The 16,227-nt window shown below is 55.4% G+C and overlaps 1 protein-coding gene across 9 annotated transcripts in view; it reads left to right on the plus strand.

The window, feature by feature from the left end:
• The first annotated feature begins 286 nt into the window (after nucleotides 1–286).
• The window catches only part of SLC29A1 (solute carrier family 29 member 1 (Augustine blood group)), a 34,454-nt gene continuing 18,513 nt past the window's right edge, over nucleotides 287–16,227 (plus strand). For 2 of the 9 annotated variants that reach the window (XM_030268604.4, XM_030268605.4), the window contains exons 1-2: nucleotides 287–478; nucleotides 6,223–6,387. The gene's annotated coding sequence lies outside the window, so the exon portion shown is untranslated. Of the gene's footprint in view, nucleotides 479–586; nucleotides 946–1,042; nucleotides 1,188–6,222; nucleotides 6,388–11,834; nucleotides 12,223–16,227 lie in introns of those variants that run through there. The other 7 variants (XM_030268607.4, XM_030268608.4, XM_041715309.2 and 4 more) reach the window with 7 other exon arrangements.

A 16,227-nucleotide genomic window follows, 5' to 3' on the forward strand; every position in this document is an offset into this window, starting at 1 on the left:
TGGCCCAAGTCCAGCACAGGAGCACGGGGTGACACGTGCCACTCGAGAGATAACACCATCCCAGGGACGATGCTGGCACCTGCAGCACCATTTTCGGTACCCCTGTTGTACAGGCTTCATTGTCCCCCCGAGGCGGTTGCCCACCCAGAGCCTCCCCTCCTCCCCTGTGCTGGCACTTGGCCCCACGGCAACCCGCTGACGAATCCCGTCAGAATGGCAGAAGCCAATTCCTCCCCCCTGCCCCGCCACTAATCTGCCCGTGCACGCAGCCTCCACCTGCTGAGCCAGCGGAAGCCGTGCTCAGCCAGCCCCAGCCAGTGCCGGGGCTCTAAAACCCACTCCGGCTGCAGAGCCTGTAGTGTGGCAGAGCCTTTGCACCCTGGTCCTGCTGCCGTGGGAAATTCCAGTCCTCTTGGGACCGGGCAGTGAGGAGTCTGCAGGCAGCATTATCCAGCACCAGGAGAGCTGAGCTATCAAGGTAAGGGCAGGCTGCAGGCAGGGAGGTGACCAGAGTAAGCACTGTCGCTGCTGTGCTTTGTTCTGCCAGGTACTAAAGAGAGGGTCTGGTTCCAGCCTCCTCCACTGAGCCAAGGTCTTGTCACCTATTTTGGCGGCTCGGCAGTCCTGCTCAAGGTCACCCTGCAGCCGGGAGCCTATGCTGAGCTCTGGGGCTATCGCACATTGAGGGACCCCAAGCAGGTCTCGGAGCCTGACCCCGGCCCAGGGGAATGTGAAAGCGGGGAGCAGCAGTGGAGGGGTTGCCTGCCGGCACCCTGCCCTCCTTGCCTAGGCAAAAGGACAGCACGGCTATGCCCCTCTCCCGGGGCAGTAGGGCCAGCCGTCTGTTCCAGGAAGAGAGGAGACAGTGGGGAAAAGCCAGAGCATTGGACATTCCTGTGCCGGAGCTGCGGTAGCGGGGCGACCCCAGCACCCTCCCGCTCTTAGGTGCGGCCGATGGAGCTGGGGAGTCGCGGGGTAAAAGCGGGGTGCGAGGGGTGGGGGCAGCGGGCTGCCGTACGGCACCGAGGGCTGTCCCAGCTCGGTGGCGCGGTGCCCTTGGCGCGGCGGGAAGCGCTAGGACCCGGCCTGCCGCGGCCGGCAGCGCTGGCACCGCGCGCTGCGGGACGGGACCGTATCCTGCAGGCGGCGGCGCTGCGGGAAGGAGCCGGCAGCCCCCGGGGAAACGTGTAAGCAACGCGGCGGTGCCCCGGCTGCCTCGGGTGTGGGTGGGCGCTGGGGCGGAGCGGGGCCCCCGGCGGCGACAGCGGCGGCGGCAGCGCTCGGGGAAGCCCCGGCAGCCGTTCCGCGGCCGTGCGGAGCGGCCGGGGCTCCGGGGCCGCCGGCTGTCCGACCGGGGCTCCGGGGCCGCCGGCTGTCCGACCGGGGCTCCCACCCTGCGCGCTCGGCCCCGCTCCAGCCGCGGCTGGGCGCTGCTGCCTTCCCTTCCCCTTCCCCTTCCCCTACAGGACCGCCGCGGGGCCAGGGAGCCTGTCCCGGGAACAGAGTACCACGGGGCAAGAAACGCTTCCCCTTTCGCCACCCCCCGAAACAGCCAGCTGGGGACGGCGTTTGGTTACCCTGCCCGTGGGGATGTCACACGACCACTGGCGCGGCCACCACTTACTGTCCTCGTCACCTTCCTGTGTCAGTCCCAGCCTTCTCTGAGCGCGGGCTCCCTCCCTGCCCCGCCAGTGGCATGTTCCTGTATGCCTGTATGGCCTCGGGGGTGCCTGCACCACAGGGAACACCTCCAGGGAACCCTTCCCGTTCTTGGGGTTCCTGGGCCTGTGCCACGGTTCCCGCCAGAACAACTACAACCCCATTCACCTCTTGCAGGCCCTTTGTCCCAGTAGCTGGGCACTCTCCCATGACCCTTTCTATTTGTAGGCTGACCGCTGGGAGATTGCCCTCCCCCCTTGCACCATTCCCCATGCAGGTCCTTTCTCCCCAGGCACCATTCCCTGGCTGCCCTCGTTGTGATTTGGCCCAGAACAGAGGTCCTGGCTGCATTCTGAGTCCAAGGCATGGCCCAAGGCTTGTTTGCAGGAGCCTGACCTCGTGTGCAGGCAGAAGAGAGGTGAAGCTGCAGACAGATCAGCGTTTGTAGCATGGCCCTTAACTCAAATCCATCCAAATCAGTGGTGCCTCTCGAGGTCAGGGCATTGCTCTGCTGCCCCAGTAAAGGTCTTAGTGCAGGACATTAGAAAACAGGGTCCCCACTGCTGCTTTTTGTCCTTATCTCTTCAGTGCCTGGTGCTGTCCTGGGAAGGGAGCGAGCAGGTGCTTTAGGGGCTGAAATGGATCGGAAAATGTAGGAAGTGAGGGAAGCTGGCACAGCTGGGTGGTAAGAGATAGTGAAATTTGTTAACGGTCCTCAGGCTTGTGCAGGGAAGTTACTGGAGGATGTGGTGGAGGAGCACCAGCTGTGCTGCCCTGTTTTATGCACAGACATAAAAGAAGTCCTGCTGTTCCCTGCCAGGAATGCCCAGAGCATCCCTGAAGGCAAGCTGGATGTCACTGGGACCAGCAGGATGGGAGAGACCAGGCAGCAGTGGCAGAGAAGCCTGTCCTCCATCAGAGCAGGCAGCCCTGCCCTGAGCTACTGCCAGCAACAAGACCCTCCAGGGCTCTCCAGAAAGTTAGGGGTTTGTGAAGTTCTTTTCCTTCTTGAGAAGCCTGCTTTTTCGCAGGGAACCCAGTACCTCCATGACTGAATGTGCAAAGCAGAGCCAGCAGCAGCACTGCTGGGCACTGCATAGCAGCTCAGCTCTGCTGTGAAGCTGCCCAACTCTATCATCCCAGGACACAGCCCTAGCAAAAGTCAGGTGAGACTTTCCCACTTGCTTGCATCCTCTGGAGATGGCAGATCCTGTGTGGAGAGTGGAGAAAGACGGTGGGTTGGTGATGTCTGCAGCTCCTCCTCAGAAGAGGGATCTTTGTGGGAAGCCAGCCACCACTGTTATCCAGGCTGAATTTTGTCATCTGACTTGCCAGAAAAGAGATTTACTTGGTCTGGGCAGTAGTGTTAGAAGAGCAGGCTGTTTCCCTGGAGACTGAGTTCCTGTCAGCTGAGTATGGATGTATAGAATAAAGCCTGAGGCCCCAAGTCCCTGGGAGGGTAGTGCCAGGATCCCCTCTTGTCCCTGAGGCACTGGGTCTCTGGCACAAGGGTGCTCCTGGATGCCTCACAGCCCAGGACCAAGGAGAGAAGCAGGCAAGCTGCCTTTTGAGAAGTAACCTATGCCAAGGAGGTGCACTTCAAGCCTTTTCCCATCCCACCCCTGTGGAACTTGGGGTTCTCAGGGGACCAGCCAGGACTCCTTCCTCTGTGGCCTGCAGCTGAGAAGCAAGCACAGCCCTGAGGACAGCTACCGTGTTCAGGGTGACTGTGACAGTCTTACGTCCTTATGTGATCTGTCCTGACCCTGAAATCTGCTTCCTAACACTATCCCTGTCCTTCTGCCCAGTTTGTTATCTATAGGCAAACTCTGTTTCTTTAAACCACCTTCGAACAAAAAGCTCCTGCTTCTGCCCTCGGACTTCCATGCTTACTCCCAGATTTCCCAGCTCCCACTCATCCCAGTGCCCCTACAGGTTAGCACAGCACACACAATAAGCCCACACTTCGGGGTGCCCTGTCCCACTTTGTGCACTTGGCTCCCAGTGCCGTTTGTTCCCCCATCTCCCTGCTGCCTCACGGTGACCGCAGCGCTCGGGCCCGTGCCTATGCTTCCCTCGGCTCCCTGCCCAAGGGGTGGCTTGGGATGCCTCCCCACCCTGGAATGCCAGACCCTCTCCCACCAGCCAGCAGCTCGCCGCCGCCGCGCACCCCGCACGCTGCTGCCCAGCCTGGCTCCCGCACTCGGCGGAGCCGCTCCCGCCCGTGCCCGGCGGATTCCCCCCGTGCGCCGCCCGTGCTCGGGCCCGCCAGGGGGCAGCGCCGGCCGCGCCCGCCGCTGAGTGCGGGGCTCAGCGCCGAGCGGGGCGTCCCCCGGAGCCCCAGGGGCAGGCAAACTCTGCCGCGCTCCCCCGGCCCGGCAGCATGGCCGTGGGGCACTGCAGGCTCCCAGCCGCGTACCCCAGCCCCTCGTGTGAGGGGTGCGGGACCCCCGAGGGTTCCGTCCTCCTGGTCCGTGTTAGTGCATCCTCTGCCCACCGGTGGACACTCAGCTTTGCAGAGGGACTGAGGAAGGGGGGGGAAGGGCAGCCCCAGTGGTACCCTGGCAGCCGTGCTGCTGGTCATGGGTTTGGCCTGCCCTTCTTTTGATGTCCCACGTTTGTGCTCCACTGGGTGGCCTGGGGGCCTCGTTTCAGCTTGGGAACCTGCGGAAGCATGACTGGCAAGGAGAAGAAATGATGAACGGCTGGTACTGTTGGAAGCTGTGGGAAAGGGCCGTCCTGGAGACCTCCCTGGGGGATGTTTAGGAGCATTCAGCCACAGCTCCGCTGTGGGGGAAAGCATGACTGGATGGACTTAGTCTCCAGACAGGATTTAGTCAGCCTTGCCAGACATTTGCACAGAGTGGAATTCCTCCACGTCAGCCAGCAAATGTTGGGCCAGGCACAGACCAGGGCTGGCACGGCTGTGAGAGTTCGTGGACCTGTGTTTAGAGCCCTCGTCTCTGCAAGTGGCCATGTGCCATGGTCCCCATGGTGCCAGAGACTGTCCAGGGAGCAGGCTGGCTGGGAGAACAGGTAGGGCCCTGGGGTCTGCCCTGCCATGTAGGGTGGGCAGACTCTGGCTGCAGCAGCATTCCCAGAGAGCTGGAGCATGGCTCTGTCTGCTGCCACCAGGGTGCCCTGGGAAGGCTGATGGGGAGCCATTGCTTCAGGCTATCCTCCAGAGCTGGCATTCACCCATCCTACAGAAAGCCACCTTCTGCCTTGTAGATGGTTCTTGGAGACTCCAAGAGTCACTGGGTACCTTGCTCCACTGGGCTGTGGATGGACTTTGTCAAGGAGGGAACGGGACCGCACAGCAGCTGCCACCCCTCTCCCTCTCACCAGGTTCCTTGGTTCCCAGCAGCCCACAGCTCCCCTGCGGTGTTTTACAAGTGTGGCTGAGTGCCAGCCAACTTCTTAATGACTGTGCTCCATCGTGGGAGACTGGTGCTGCCAGTTAAGGAGGAGGATATGCCCCCGGCACTGCTTCAATGGGCCAGATGACCTTGGCCATAGAGTGGCTCCCTCTGCCAGCACCAGCTCCATCCTCAGCCAAGGAGACCTGGAGTGACACCGTGACAGGGTGCTTGGACTGGTCTGTGCCCTGGATGCCACAGGGTGCTCCTGCCTGCTGCTGACCCAGGGGTTAACCCTGTTTCCTCTGGTACAAGTGGGAGCCTGAACTGTGTGTCTTGAGTTTATCCAAGTCTCAGCTTGGGCCCTGGCAGTGGAGACTGCCTGCAGTGAGGTAACATTTCATCCTTGGCCCTTGGCCAAGGGTGTCACTCAGTAACTAGTACCCAGCAGCTCAGCTGCTAATTGGTACCATTAGCCAGTATTTACTCCCTTAATGCCTGTAGAAGAAAGCAAATGGGCAGCTGGAGCTCAGGAGAGGGCAGCAGCAGTGCAGGGAGGGAGGCAGAGGGATGGGGATGGGAATGGAAGAGGGAGGGATTGCTCATGGAAGGATTGTGCCCAGGAGATGGTGAGAATTAGAGACCCTCAGAAGTGGCTTGGGCAGAGGGTCTTGCGTCCTCCAGCCTGGCAGCAGGGAGATGTCCTGTGTCCCAGAGATGCTGCTGTTCCACTGGGGCAGGCTGCCCCCACCTCCAGCAGCCTGAGATGGGGTTGGAGTTTGACTGGACCCCAATGTCCATGCCAGGTCCCAGGAGCCCTGGGCACCACGGGCCCCTTGCTGAGCTGTGACCAATCAGCAGACAATGGGATTTGTTTCTGTTTGCCCAGCTGGAAAACACCCATGGCCCTGCCACTGGACTGGAGGCGTGTGGAGGCCCTTCCTTGTCATGTCTGCAGACCATTTGCTCACCAGGGCTGTGAGTGCTTTGGGGGTAGTTGTGTCACCATATTGCATCCCAGTGCTACCAGCAAAGGGTAATGCTTAGCATGGGGAGGTGGTGGTTGGCAGCAAGGGCCTCTGTCTCCCTTGCATTTCCTTGCAGGGTTTCACCCAGGGCTGCTCTGCTGCTGGCAGCCAGGTCCTGCTACCCTCAGCCCACTAGTGAAGAAGTCACAGGCAGCTGCCTGACTTTATCCCTGCAGGTCAAGTCGTGCAAGGAAGCAGAGGGACAACAGGATGCTGGAGGTCTGCATGGCTCCCTGTAAGCGGTGATGTGCCAGCTCGATCTCTGTGCCACAAGCAGAATTCAGGAGGGTATCACAGCCCACTCCTTCCCCACCTCATCCCAGCAAGGCTCAGGCCATCAGGTGAGCATGACCTCTGTCCTACCACCTCATCCCAAAATACAGGGCAGGGCACCAAGAGCCCAGAGATCACCATCAGGAGTCCTGCAAGAAATGACTGGAGATCTCCTACCCGAAAAAGGGTCTGCCAGCAGCTCTCCAGCCAGGATCCTGTTCCAGGGTCAGCCAGGACCAGCAAGGGAATAGCAAAACTAAAATGATCAGTCCCTGAGCCATTTGCTGACCTCAGCAACAGGCTGAAATGCTTTGTTGGCTATCAAAGCATCCGTGATCACTGCAGTCTTGTTATAGTTTGATTCTCAGGAGCCTGTAGCAGTTTTTTTTTTTCCCCCATTAGCTAATAGATTAAAAACCTGCTGGCACTTGACAGAGGTTCAGCATTTTCTATGTTTCCATTCATGTGACTGATTTTCCCCTTTCCCCCTTTCCCCATACAGCTGCCTTGTTGCACATGCAGGCACATGCAGCTGCTAATCTGTTTGCTATTCTACTCCTGCCTGCCTGCTCTGCTTTTCAGACATACTGGCTCTCTGTTTCCCTGCTCTGTGGCACCAAGGGCCAGCGCAGAGGCTCTATGAGCTGACCTGCCCATGCCTTCCTCTGGAATGGGGCAGGCAGCATCCAATGGAGGGAAACACAGTCAGTGTGGGTCATGCTCACAAAGGGAAGGGTGGTTTTGCAATGGAAAGAAGAGCTGGATGACATGCAGCCCCCTGGCCTCAGCTCTGCCGCAGGCTGATGGCCTTGCCATGCCTCAGTTTACCCTGTCCCTAGCACAGGCACATTACAGGGAAAGGGAAATCTCATTGCAGAGGAGGGCCAGTGGGTTAATTAATGTATGCTTGCAAAGTGCTTGCAAATCTCCAAGGAAAATGGTCCAAGTGGATGCCAAATGTAAAGGAAACAATAAGTGCCTGCAAATACTGCCTATCTCCTCAGGCCCTAAAACTCTGATATTGTCTAAGAGGCACTAAAAATATTCCTTTAGCTCCTATGATGCAATATCCACTGCCTGGAATAAATCCCTTTTTGCTCTTGCTTTCCAAACCAGATGTTTGTTTATTTTCCCCTTTTTGGATTTCACAGCTTTAGTTAAAGCAGGGAGTTAAAGCTATAAGGGAGGAGGGGGGAAAAAAAAAGCAGCTTTTGTGAAAGGTTTGGCAGCAAGCAGTCACTGAAGGGAGAGCACTTTGCCTGTTTGTTCTGCCTGTCACAAACTAGCTGTGAGCAGAGCGTACAGATTGGGCTCCAGGTGATGGCATCTTAGTGCCTGCAGTGCATGTTTGAGTTTTCAGAAAGAAAACTCAAAGGGCTGGGCAGCTTCAGCCCCATCAGTATGTTCTGGGAAGCATATCCATGGGACTCTCAGCCTTATGTAAGGGTGAGGCTTTGCTGGCTGCCTTCCTCCCTTGCTTTCTCCCTTTGCTCTGGGGAGCGCAGCAATCTGCCAACAGCAGCAGCGTGTTCTGGCACTGTGCTGCTGCTTTGGGGATGGAGAGGGTGGGAACACAGCAAGGCCCCGGGCCCCACTCGAGGCTGCCTTTTCTCCTTGCCCAAATTACATAGGGGAGAAACATCCAGCTCTGTGGGTCATACAGTGGTGGGCCCAGTACTAGTGCTGGGCAAAGCACAGCTGTTTCCAGTTTGGAGCAGAGACGATTTTCGTAGCTGTTTGCTATTTCTAGGAGGTTTGTTATTGTACACACAGAGGTGAAGATGATAACACGAGTGTCACTAGGGAGCAGAGGGCTCTTTAAATGCGACACCTTTGCCAAGATGAAGCAAGGCTGCTTGGCCCTGCAGCAAGAGCTCATGTTTGTGGGGCAATAAATGAGTTGTTATTGGCTGTGCAATTTGTTATCTTCCCATGCACCGTAGAGGAGGTGTCACCCCTCTGAAACTGCATGCTGCCATTGACATTACACAACCCAAGGACTTGCATCGCTCTTGGGAGCAGCTGAGCTCCCTAAGGGGCTAAAGTGCCTCTGCGGAGAAGAGAACTCTGAGCAAAATGTCTCCTCTCCTGCAGCAGCCAGGGCTGGACTTTGAAGGACACTCACTCTCTCCCAGACTTAGCCTTCTTCACCCCACGGTGTCTTGCTCGCTCCGGGTCTTCTGCCTGCACAAGAGAAGACATCATCAGACCCTGCTCTGCAAGCTAGTGATGGGTGGGGGCACAGGTCTGTGCAGGGAAGCAGCCCTCAGCCAGTGCTGTGCTTAGGAGCTGGAAGCTGCCTTTCTCCATGCCTCCCCTCGGGTCTATCTGCTGGCCTCCTGTCTGCCTGCAGCCACCAGTGGCTGGGATGCTGTTCAGAGCTAATGGATTTCATCTCCCATCTCCAGTGAGAGGCGTCTCTATGGAGAGATGTTCGATTCCAGTGAGCGGGGAGTGGCTGTGCAGGCAGGACCAGAGCTGCAAATTAGAGAGCATTTAATCCTGCACTTTGGTGATGGTAAGTGCTGCACACCCTGCAGCTGAAAGCCTGGGGTGAGGCAGCAGTTACACCTGCCCTGTCCTGAAGGAGAAACTTCCAGGAATATCCACTCAAAGGTAAATTTTGTGGTGCTTCTCCACCTGAGGGGGTCTGAGGTAATAATGATTGAGGCTGAGAGCCTTGTCCTGGCTTCTGGAAGCACAAGTGTCAGTTTGGCTGGGCAGTGCCAGTCTGGACCCTATGCTCAAGTTTCTGGGGGAATTGGTTCTCACAGCTTTTAATCTGTGCTAAAGTTGGAGCTTATATAGAAAGACAAAATTGTAGATATGCTCAAATTTTACCTCATGCTGCTGAGCAGCAAGTGTGGATATCACAAGGAGAACCACAGTGCCCAAGCTGCTGTTGCTTCCATGTTCCAGGGACTACCAAGGGGGCTTGTGGGCCTTGTGGGCCTCCTTGTGAGTGTGAAAATGGCACATCTCAAAGCTAGAGAGGAGGTGACATAAGACATCCCAAGCAGGTGACCTTGCTTTTCAGTTTTGTTTGGATTTTGCACAGAAGGGAGGAGATAGGAGAGGAGAGGAAAGATGAGGCAAGGTAGGGAGAGGAGCAGTCTTGTCTGTGTTGCAGCTTACCCAGAAGACCTTCCAGATCAGAATGACTTACGGAAAGGGGGCTGAGGAAAGGCAGACCTAAGGCTTGGATCTGTCATTGCCTGGGAGATGCAGCCTGTGAGCTTTAATTGGAGATGAGAGCTTTTAAATTTAGTTTGATCTGATATGGATCTTAAATTTAAGAGAAGAGTCTCCTGTTGTACTAAGTGGCAGCATTGTCTGCTGCTCTCCTCATGTTATTAGTGCACCCTACTAATCTGCCCCCAGAAGCCCATAACCATGACAAATATCCATGGCCAGTACAGAAGGAGAGATCCAGCTGTGGAGGCTGCTACTGAGAAGATCATTAAAGAGGTCTTTTCCTTAGGATGAGACTCGCAGTGTCATTGTTGCAGATCAGAAAACACCAGTAGCTGTCTCAGACTTGCTACCACTGACTTTTTCTTGGGCTTTGAGCACTTTTTGCTTATCTGGAAATGTTTTGTAGGTCTGTCTTAAAATACAAGCTTGGTGCTTGGATTCTGCAGGAAGATGTGTGTTAGAGATCATCTTGCTGAGAGAGCGTGAGAATGAGAATCTGCTAGAACTTTTGGGGGTGTTTTAACTTCTGGTTTTAATTTCTCACCCAAACTGATCACCATCTGCAAAGAATTTTCTGAGGCTGTTTATTAATGGAAAAAATGTTTTAATGGTCAAAGCTGCTTCAGGGATTTTCTGGTGTCACTGCCTGTGCCTGCACAGCACAGTGAATGGAGAGAGAAGGAGGGCCCAGTTTTCCTTTAAACACCCAGCTACATAAAAAAATATTTCTGTAACTGTTTAACTGCATGGATATAAGGTTAAATTCAGGTGCACTCCCCTCTGCTGGGGGACAAAGTACCTAAGGAATCCTCCACGTCTGCACTTCAGCAGAGCAACATGCGTTGATCACAGCAGAGTAGGTATCAGTTCTGGAGAGATAGGAACCTGGAGGTGGCAGCCAGAAAAAAACTAATCTTAGAGTTTGTGCCTGCCCTTTGGATACTGAATACATACGGTACTTATGTCCTCCAAATATAGGGGGATTGCTAAGGGGCACAGGGCTCTGTAGATTGCCTGCCATCCTGGGTAGCACCACCGGGAATACACAGTGCAAAAAGCTGTCTTTAATCCTCTCAGTGACTTATAGAACTGTAAATGGTTTGGGTTGAAAGGGGTCTTAAGGATCATTAAGTTTCTATCCTCCTGCCATGGGCAGGGATGACACCTACTAGACCCCTGTTCAGAACCCCGGCCTGGTTCAGGGGTCCCGTGTGGTGGTAGAGTCTCTCCTCCAACCCGTGCTTCCAAAGAAAAACCCCACAGCCTCTTGTTGTTCAGTCTCAAGGCAGTTTATTGCTCGTTATCTAAAAGATTGTGTTTGCAGGCTGTGGCTGTTTGGTCAGCAGCCCAGGCAGGGACACACACACTCCTGACACCCTCACTGTCTGGTGTCTTCTTCTTCTCTACCCCCACCCAGGGCTGCTGCTATCTTTTATATGATATATTACGTGTTATATGTTTACAGTTTTTCCCCAATACCTACTACCTATATTAAAAGGTGCTTTTCTACTCTAAACCAATCCATAAGTTCCAGCATCATCAAGAACTTGGAGGTAAGGAAGAAGAAAAAGGAGGAACAGGACTGGCCTACATTCCTCCATCTTAAAACTTCTGACCTCCATGTACAAAGTAAAACCCGCCTGTACAGGTGCTAAAACGCCCCTGTACAATACTAAAAGATTTTCCCCTCTACTTTGTAACTACTTCTACTATAATATCTAAACTTTTGTGACTGCTTGTTCCACTTTCAAAGTTGGTAACTCATTCCATGGCTCAAACTCAAAATCACAGCTGTTTCCAGCTGCTTGCCAGGGTCTCAAATGCTTCTGACCAAGGCCTGGAACCTCCGAAAATGTCTGAGGGACATTTTAAGGTCCAACAATCACTAATTCAAGAAAGTTATTTTATATATATATACAAGCATATACATGTGTGCAATGCATTTTGTGGGGCTGATGTTACAGCCCTTGGCGCTGAAAAGAAAGTGCCTTTGTATATATATATATGTGTGTATACACACGCATATGTATACTTGTGTGTACATATCTATATATACATCTGTATATATGTAAACATATGCATAGTCACCCTTATGTGGTGACTGCCAGCAGAGTGTTTTTGTCTGAATTAGAATGCAGCACGGGGGGCAAGCGAGGAACATAGAGAACTAGGGGCCAGTTCACACTCCATTTCGAGCCGTCATTTAATGCACAGCTCCCTTTAGAGCTGCAATGCCCACTAACGCAGGGACACGAAGGGAAGCTGGGCGCGGCTGCGGAGTTGGAGGGGCTCGCTGTGCGCGCCGTCCCGCAGGAGGCAGGGCCCGGGCGGGAGGCTTTCCCGCCGAGCGCGGGGCGTGGAGAAGGGCAGGCGCGGAAACGGGGCGAGCCGGGGGCGGGCGAGCCGGGGCCAGGCGGGCTCGGGCAAGAGCCGGCGGCGGAGGGCGGCGCGGAGAGCGCGGCGCAGGTGGGTTCGCCCGCGGCGCGCACGGTGCCCGCGGAGCGCTGGCGGCTGCTCTCACCTCTTTTCTTTCTGGGGGGACGGGAAGCGGGCAGGGAGCCGGAAAAACCGCCGCCTCTCCCACGCGGGAACCGCGTGGCACTGAAGGCGGCAAGAGGCGGCATTTAGCGGGCGGTTCGGGGGACAGGTTTCCATCCGCGCCGCGGGGACGAGGAGACGGCAGGCGGCGGTGGGCGCTTGAGTTCCAGGTACTGGCTGCAAGTCGCCAGAGCTTTTGGCCACCCCGGCTCCCTCCGAGGCTCCGCGCGGCGTTTCAAAGCTGCCGCTGGTGTGGGGAGCCTTCAGAGGGAGCCGGAGGATTCCCCAAGCTCAGAGTTGGGCGCCACGGCGTGAGGAGAGGCGGCGTGCGAGTCGCGGCTTAGGCGATCGGGCTGGGGGTGTGTGATGCATAGATGCTGCTTTCCGGGGCTGGGGGGGGGCTTCCTTGCTACATTGCACGGCAACTACACATCCGCTTTCATAGTTACTGCCGCGGGGAGAGCATGTCGTTTTGGGGATGCGGAGCGGAGCGGCCAGCACGCGGCTCTGGGGATGCAAAGCTCAGTGATGCTCTGATACTTGGGATGCAGGACTTCCTCGAGGGGTTTGTGCCGCGCTCCTCCGGCTGCAGAGGTGCACACCCTGCCGAGTGGCGCGTGTGTACGGCAGTGTCTGCCAGCCTGCCTCAGCCGCGGCTCTAGGGGGGACCCGCTAGCAGGTGCGTGGGCAGGGTGCCATGTGCTGCTGTGCGAGAAGTGGGGCAGAGTCCCCTTGGCTGGCAGAAAACTGCTGGGTCGAGGTTGCTCCAGGTCCTGCTCAAGAAAATGCTCCCGGCTGGCTGTGGGATGTTGTGGATTATTTCAGTGAGTGTTTCTTTCCATTCCTGAGTTAACCGTCAGCGTTAATGGAGAGCAGGTCCAGGCAGAAGTGCCAAGAGCTCCTGTGGAGCCCTTTTGTGCTGTCCTCACCTCGGTAGTTAAATCTGTGCCTCACACCCCTGCTAGATGCTAATACTGCCAGACCAACACAGTCCCTGCCTGTACTCAGCAGCGCTCCCATCTGCCTCTCGGGAATGGGCTGTGGAATTGCAGACTGTGTGGGAAGGCAGGAGCAGCTAAGCCCTTGAGCTGTGGGATCGCAGACAAGTGAAGCCTCTGTCCTCGATTCCAGGGCTAGGGGCTGCAAGAGGAATTTGTGCAGCTGTTGGCCACAGCTGGATGCACTTCCCGATTACTCCGAAACAGAAAACAGCCCAACGGCCCCTCAGTTGCCTGTTGTGAGCAGACATAGTTGAGGGACTTCTGTGAGTGCCGACATGGGAAATCCCACTCTCCTTCTGCACTGCATCCTGGCTTGGTGACATTGTTCCCACTCACCAACACCTGCTGGACAGTCTCAGGCTCCCTCGAGCTTGCCTTCTCTACAAAGCTGTCTCAGGATGTGACTGTGCAGGGATGCTTTTCCCTTGGGTTCACTTGTTGTCTTTGTGCAGCTCATGGGCCATTGATAGTGTCAGTCCAGTGCTAACACCACATATATACCCTCCAAAGCACTCCTGCTCCTGCCATTGTTTTTTGCTCCTGGAAAAGACAGGTAGGCTTGCCCTTAGCTCACCAAAAACCTTTTCAAAGAGCAAAGGCACTTTCTTTTCAGCACCAAGGGCTGTAACATCAGCCCCAAAAGATGCTTTGCAGGATGAGTCATCTGTCCACAACTAGTGCAGACAAGAGGTAGAGGCTGTACCAGATACCTGGAGTGAGGAGGCTGAAGAAATTCACTTCAGCTTAAATCAGGAGATGCAGCACCAGCACGCAGGACAGTATGGTACCTCCATCCTGCAGCTGTGCCCCTTCTCCATTCCTCACCAAGCTGCATAATTAACTACTGGCATAAATTCCCCAGCATGGCATGGCTGCTCTCATTATCTTGGGCTGGGAGGTGTTAACGAGCTTCTTCCTCTTTAAAGATGAGCCATGGGCTTTGTTGTTGCCCTGGCCTGACCTGTCTTATTCCTTGTTGTGGAATGGGGGTATGCCAGGGTGGGGAGGACAAGGCACGCTTCACCCACTCCCATGCTGCACCTTCCTCATTCCTACTTCTCCTGGCAGAGGCAGGGCTTAGGGACCAGCCCATTGGGATAGAGGGAGCCCAGTACCACTGTTGTGCCTGTCCAAATGGGAAGGCACCAACCACTGCCTTTAGGAAGCCAGGAAACAGCTTCTGGTGGTTTCCATGGGGCATGTGTAGACCTTGGTTGTTTTTGTTCAGTGTAACTTGGCAAATGTTGCAGAAGCTGCAAGGCCCACTCTCGTCCACGGAATTCTGTTTGCTTGCGGTCCTTGCCAGCTCTGTACTGACTCAACAGTGTAACAGTGACCCACTTACCTTCCTAAGCCTTCCCAACACCAAGCTCTGTCCTGAGACCCGTGCCAGCCCAGCACTGCACTACCTGGGGCTGCAGGACTGCCCTCTCAGAGCCTCATCTCCATGCTAACTTGTACTCAGCTGCCAACAAATGAGGCCCAAAGCACTATGCAAAATGAGCTACAGGCATTTGCATCTGGGCAGGAGTCAGGGTTTTACTAGCCACACAGCTATCTTGATTTAATTAAGCAGTGCTATAAAGACTAATTGCTTCTTAGGTTAAGAATGTGCAAAGGTGTGGGTTGGGGAAAGAAGTGTGGAGAGCAGGGGCAGAGCCTGGATGAGTGGTTACATCAGAATATGTAGTCTGGAGGGACTCAGATCCCCAGCTGAGGCTGCAGCACAGTACTCTGCCCCATCTTCCACTCCAGATTCCATGGACCTAGCTGTACATGGGTGGGGGGAGGCTGTACATGGGCTCTGGGGTCCCCGTGTGGGAGAGGAGCTGTGATGCTGCATGAGGAATGCATCTGAGGATTGTTGTTCCTGTAAGACAAGAGAAGCTGTTGCATAGGAATAACACTAATAAGTTCTTTGTCATTTCGTTGCCAATGGCAGTGGTGTGAAAAATGTCCCCGTTGTGACCTTTTGGTCTTGCTCTGGCTTGGAGCAGGCATTTTCCTGGTCTTGCCACTTCCTAAGAAAGGAGAAGCTCAAAGCTCTATGTATGTGGCTGTCATGCACTAACTGTGACATAAATTGGTGAGCCTGGCGTTCTGGGTGCAGTGCTCAAGGCTCTCTTTCAGGTCCTTAATTAAGCTGTGGGTGAGCACAGTCAGGCTTCATCTCCAGGAGACCGACTTTCCTTGGGGCCAAAATGGAGCAGAGACCTATTGCCTGCCTGGTGGCTCGTGCAGAAGCTGTCAGCAGGAAGTCAGGCAGATTTCTGCAGAGACTTCTTCCTTCTTCCCCATCACACGACTGCCAGTGCAACTCGCTTTAGTTCATTTCCTTTAGGACTAGTCTGATAGGAAGGCACCTTGCTGTGAAATTTCCAGCTGGAAATTCATGGAGTAAGCAGACCAGGCAGCTGCAGAGGGAGGAGGGAGGCAAGGGCTGGAGATGAGGAGCAGGGCTGGGAGGGACGTGACTGGGTGGGCAGCAGCAGTGGCCTGCTCTGGTCACGTACTGAGGCTCAGTCACAGCAGTAGGACTGTGTCATCAGCTGTGCTGTGCCATCCACCTGAATGTGTATCTGTGCCCCTAGACCGACACTCAAGTGGCTCCAGCCTCATGCACAGCTGCTGGGGAGAAGGGTGTCCTGCCTGGGTTGCCCTGGTTGGCATCTTCTCTGCTGCCCAAGCTGTGGCTCCAAACGTGGTCGTCATCTCTGCCTGGTTCATTTTCCCCAGCACCTCCAACCATGGACACAGTTTACATCTGTGGCTGAGGGCCTGTTCACCTGGCTTGAGCCCGTGAGGGATTTGCAGTTTTGCTAGAGGTTTTGTTCATGGTCATGGTAAACCCTCTGAAAGAAACTCTCCTGTTTTAAGCTTGGGGATAACTCCTGGGGAACAACCAGGGAGGCAGGAAGGACTGGTGACAGATCTGGCTTCTCAGTCCTGTCCAAGGCTCAGGATTGAAGGAGATGCCAGCCTTACCTGCCTTGCCTGCTCTGCCCATGACAGGCAGTGTAATTTCCCAGTCTCAAGACCTAGTTGGAGGCAGTTCCATTTTTTATCCTCCCTCAGTGCTCTACCCTCAGCTCCCTGATGGTATTTGCTCTGGACTGGACTTCAGCCCCCACAGGGAGCCCACTGCTGCAGGGTGCACATAATGCATGGTTCTTT

This window comes from Taeniopygia guttata, chromosome 3, assembly GCF_048771995.1.
Source record: "Taeniopygia guttata chromosome 3, bTaeGut7.mat, whole genome shotgun sequence".
Classification (NCBI taxonomy): domain Eukaryota; kingdom Metazoa; phylum Chordata; class Aves; order Passeriformes; family Estrildidae; genus Taeniopygia; species Taeniopygia guttata.